A 5309-nucleotide genomic window follows, 5' to 3' on the forward strand; every position below is an offset into this window, starting at 1 on the left:
AAATTTTATCCAGTCCAAAATTTCAGCGTATAAAGAATTATGATGACCATATTACCCTCCTAAAATGTGGGATAAATGATGACCATATTAAATAATAAATATGAATCGAATTCTTTATTAAAATCAATCGAAATTCCACATTTCACTCATTTATCCCCTTTTATTTATTATTTTATATTTCATTTATTATTTAATCATATTCATACTTATACACATAGAATCTCATCTTTTAATTTTTAATTTCAACTAAATTGACAAAAATTTAGAGAGGATCGAGTTGGGCCATCTTCGGCAAAATTCCTTGGCTCGATCGCCTATGTGAAAATCTTGAACTGCCTGATCTATGATTTGAGCAATATTAATCCCCAACTTGAGATTTCCAACCATATAAACAACCAGCCGGACCAGTCCAATCCCCACCATGGTATCTAGCCATCGATCTGATGATACTGAAAGGGTCCGATCACGGATCTGTAGCTTTTGCCCTTACCTTTGTGAATCAACTGGCCGTCCATTGGTGAGATACACCTCCATGACCCACTCAAGGTGGGGCCGGGTGACAAGCCTCGTTAAAGCTAGTTACTATAACGTTCTCAAAATATGTGGCTACATGCATTACATAATTTTTGCAATTTTATTCAATTGAAGACCCATAACACAGCTAAAAAACGAAAATCATTTGAAACAAAGTAAGTCAAATTTCATGCACCTAACTTACCACATCATACAATTTAATCGTAGTAAAACATGTCGATTAAATCGACGGTGGAGACCCGTTTTTGCGTTTATGGTTTTTGAGGTGGCTGACAAACTCATCCATGTACAAGAGCATGGATCTGCAAGAGCATCCCTTGTGAAAGACCCATCTTACTCCAACCTTCTTCTCTTCGGCCAACCGAGTATTCAGCCCTTGGTCCGCTATTATAGGCAAGAGTATCGGTGGCTTGCCTGATCCAAAACCCTCAATCAATGAACCCCAACCCCCATATGACAAGAAGGCTCCAATGGCATTGTGCCCCAGTAACATGGGCTGAGGTACCCAGCCCTTGCACGCACACAATTCCACGATCCTTGGTTCGTTCTTCGAACCCTTCGGGTAGTTCATTCTCGGGCACAATCCTAAGTGCCCACATAAATGGAAGCCCGTATAACTCTATTCCAAAGGCTAATTCATGCAAATTTTCTTTATTAAGAATCAACTCGCTACCAAATGCGACATACACTATAGATCCTTCTGGTTGTTTTTCGGGCCACTCCATCTCAACTCATGTCCCATCATTACCATCTACTCGAGTAATGGAGAGGGTCTCCAAGGAAAGCAGAAGGTGGTCCGAAGAAGGCGAGTGTAGACGCACTAAAAAGGCTAAAGAAGGCAATTGGGATAGAGAGCCTAGAGGCAACACGCGTAGCCCAGTAAGGGCCAAAGTCGAGGATGATCCAATCCGGGGCTGGAGACATGGCCACTAGGAAGGCGGAAAAGGGCCCTTCGAGCATGTCTTGGGTCTTACGGAGATAGTCACCTTTCTCGACGAGGATGGTTGTGACCTCTGCACCTTGGGGTAAGGGAAGACCCACTAGATGGAACTTGTCTGATATTTCTGGAGGGATTTTTGGTAGCCTTCCAATGTTTCTTGGTGTGGTAACGAAAGTAACATGGTGAACTCTTTTGGCTATGCACTTGGATAGTTCCATTAAGGGTATCATGTGACCAAAGGTTAACCAGGGGAGCACCACAATGTGAAGCCCTTGTTCACGTTCCATTTTTGTTTGCGATAAGTGAAGTGTAGCTGGATATCGACGGGGTGTTGAATTGATGCTTTCACAAGATATCTATTCCATTTATAGATATTGTGAAGCCCTTCTTGGCCTTCCATTTCTGGGTTATCTTTGCTAGTAACAAAACGTGCTAGTCACTTAACTATTACCCTTCTTGGCCTTCTATTTCTGGGTTATCTTTCTTTTTTCTTTTTTATGGGTAAGCTGGGTCAGGCAGACCCGACCAGATATATTAAATAGAGCAAAAAAGATATGCTAGAGGATCACGACAAACCCCAATCACACATGGAGGGGAGGGGAGAGCAAGCTCTATCAATCTATAGCTAAAAGGAAATGGACCAATTACCAATGGGGGACAAACATTAGGCAAAATTATCAACATACCCATACTTTTCAAAAATTATCAATGGGGGAAAAAGAGGTCTTGTTAGTAACAGCTGGACGAAAATGCCCTTTGGCATTTACAATACGTTTTGACCTTGGTTTTTCCTACTTCCCTCTTCTTTTACTTTTCTATTATCACCTTTTTTATTTTTTACCCTACCTATCTTCCTCCTTGTTCAGCCACCATTGTTGTTGGCAAATCTTGAAAACTTGAATGTTGAGTTCTTATCATCTATCTCTTTGTATTTAGGTTTTGTTTTGTTTTTTTTTTTTAGGGTTTTGCACTATTTTTCATTCCTCTGTTTCTGATTTATCTTGTTTAGGGTTTAAGCTATTTTTTTTAGGGTGAGTTCTGGAGATAATGCATGGATGGCTTCGCTCACTTTTTTGGAAGATAAGTGGTTGTATAAGAAAAAGTTGATGTAATACATGAATGGATGGCTACCCATTTTTTGATTTAGTTAATTTTTTTTTTTGTAATACACAAATTGGGATGTAATACATGAAGCACATTTAATGAAACAACATCCATTTCTTTTGTTATTTCTATCATGAGCAGAATTGTAATGCCATTAGAAGAGTTGCTATAAGCAGGGGGTTTTGTAGCAGAAGGGGTTTATCAACTCTCTGGAAGGGGGTTAGCAACTCTCAAAGTAAGGTTACCAATTTCCGAATGGGCTTATCAAGTGCTTGAAAATGGGCCGAGAGTATTGAAGTTTTGGAAGAGGGTTTTCAAGTCTCTAGGAATTGGGTTATCTAGTATAAAAAATGGGGTTATTAATTTCCGAATGGGGTGATCAAGTCCCTGAAAATTGGCCAATGGTACTAGAGTTTTAGAAGGAGATTTTCAAGTCTCTGGGATTGGGGTTATCTAGTATCAAAATGGGGTTACCAATTTCTGAATGGGCTTATCAAGTCCTTGAAAATTGGTCGAGGGTACTGGAGTTTTGGAAGGAGGTTTTCAAGTCTCTAGGATTGGGGTTATCAAGTATCAAAATGGGGTTATCAATATCTGAACAGGGTTATCAAGTCCCTGAAAATTGGCCAAGGGCACTAGAGTTTTGGAAATGGGTTTTCAAGTATTTGGGATTGGGGTTATCTAGTATCAAAATGGGGTTACCAATTTACGTATGGGCTTATCAAGTCCCTTAAAATTGCCTAAGGGTACTGGAGTTTTGGAAGGGGGTTTTCAAGTCTCTGGAGTTGGGGTTATCCAGTATCAAAATGGGGTTACCAAATTCCGAATGGGCTTATCAAGTCCCTTATGAACACGTTTTTACTTCCTGTTTTTTTTTCACTCGTTCATTTTCATGTTTTCTTCTTTCTACCGTACAATTCATCTTCCTCATCCTCCATTGAAAGGGAGAAGGAGAAATGCAAAACCCTAAAACAAATGAAAAACAAAACCTAGATATTGAGAGATAGATGGGAATGAACTCACATTTCAAATTTTCGAGTTTTCCCACCTTCAATAGTGGCTAAATGATGAAGAAGATGACTAGTAAGGTAAAAAAAATCAAAGTTGAAAATGAGAAAGTAAAAAAAAAGAGAGAGAAAGATGAGAGAAGAGGGAAAAGTGGAAAAGCAAAACGTGTTGTTTAAGAAAATGGCATTTTTGTCCAGCTTTTCATGACAAGACCTCTTTTGTTTCTCGTTGATAATTTCTGAAAAGCATGGGTCTTCTTATAATTCCACCTAATTTTTGTCCCCATTAGTAATTGATCCAAAAGAAAAAGACAGTAACTATTTCTGGTTATCTTTGCTAGCAACAAAGCGTGCTGTTCACCTAACTATTACATGGCTGACAGTATAGTTGCTCGGTTGCTCCTAAAGTCCTAACTAGACAGAGTCAGCTATTGGGAATAACTGGTAATAACAACTAGAGGGAACATGTCAGACCCCAGCCAACAAAAAGATTCGTGGAGTTTTTTGTCCGTTACAAATTCACCCGGATAAACATTTTCCTGTTGTGAAGCTACAACAGTCAACGTACAACCACCTCTCTCTCTCTCTCTCTCTCTCTCTTCAGTCCCATTTTCCTGTTGTGAAGCCACAGCAGTCAACGTACAACCATCTCTCTCTCTCTCTCAACTTACAACCATCTCTCTCTACAGACATGGACCTTTGGTGGGCCCAATAAGTAAATTGTTAAGAACTCTATCTCTTCTCTTTGATCACAAACCCTCAGCGGGGCCCAACAATGAATGGTATAGATCATTAAAGGTAGACATCATAAAAGTGTGTTTTTTCTTTTAAAAAACAATCCCTTGGGCCCACCAGATTTGAAGATCCAAACCGTGCTATTTTGTTGGGCCTAACATAAATAGCTTTGCCCATAAAATGATCTCCATAGGATGATCCAAACCGTCTGATCAGCCTCTACAGATCGGAGAGTTAGGATTATCATACGAAGATTATTATTTCTTGGGGAAAGTTGCGTCAAATCTTTTGTTGTTTTTTTGTTTTTTTGTGTGTGTGTGTGTGTGGGGGGGGGGGGGGGGGGGGGGGGGGGGGGTTGGGGGGTTGGGGTTCTCCTGTCCGAGGGCCGCGAGATGCCATCAAGTAAAGGCTTACGCCCCGAGGGTTCCTTGTCCGGTCGGTCGCCCGACTCGTTGCTGCGTTGAAGGGAGTGACTGGCGACCCTCGACGTGGTGAATGGTCAAATGGTTCTTCTATCCTGCTCCCCCGGGTACAACCACATGTCAACATGCAGTTGGTCGTCCCATTTTACCCCCAACACATATTATTCTACCCATATATGTAGATACTTTGTTGGAGTGTGTGTGGATAATGCTGGTGCAAAAATCTACAGTTGGTTCTGCAAGCACTTAGCATCCATTGCATCCTTTACTCAAGTCAGCAAGAGATGTTGTAAACTTTGCTTAGTTTTGAACATGCAAATGTGACTATTAGAATCAAGCTAATGATGAATTAATTCAGACAAAAAACGAGAGAGCACCCTCAAACCGGATTTTCTCATTCTCTGGTAGAAAACTAGTAGGCGGGTGGTAGGGGTGACGAAATCAATAGCTGTTACAGCTAGAGCTACAGTAAGAGCTACATGGTGATATAATTAAGACCGAAAAAAAGGCTACTGATATTGGCAGTACCATATTTTAATAATCGCACAAACTCAACTTGTCTTCTCG

General features: G+C 40.5%; 1 pseudogene; it reads right to left on the minus strand.

The window, feature by feature from the left end:
- Positions 1–1278: 1278 nt before the first annotated feature.
- LOC143848881 (putative UDP-rhamnose:rhamnosyltransferase 1 pseudogene) lies at positions 1279–1761 on the minus strand (annotated as a pseudogene).
- Between the last annotated feature and the right edge of the window lie 3548 nt (positions 1762–5309).

This window comes from Tasmannia lanceolata, unplaced genomic scaffold (assembly GCF_043159265.1).
Source record: "Tasmannia lanceolata isolate RefF3 unplaced genomic scaffold, GAP_Taslan_0.1 ptg000016l, whole genome shotgun sequence".
Lineage (NCBI taxonomy): Eukaryota > Viridiplantae > Streptophyta > Magnoliopsida > Canellales > Winteraceae > Tasmannia > Tasmannia lanceolata.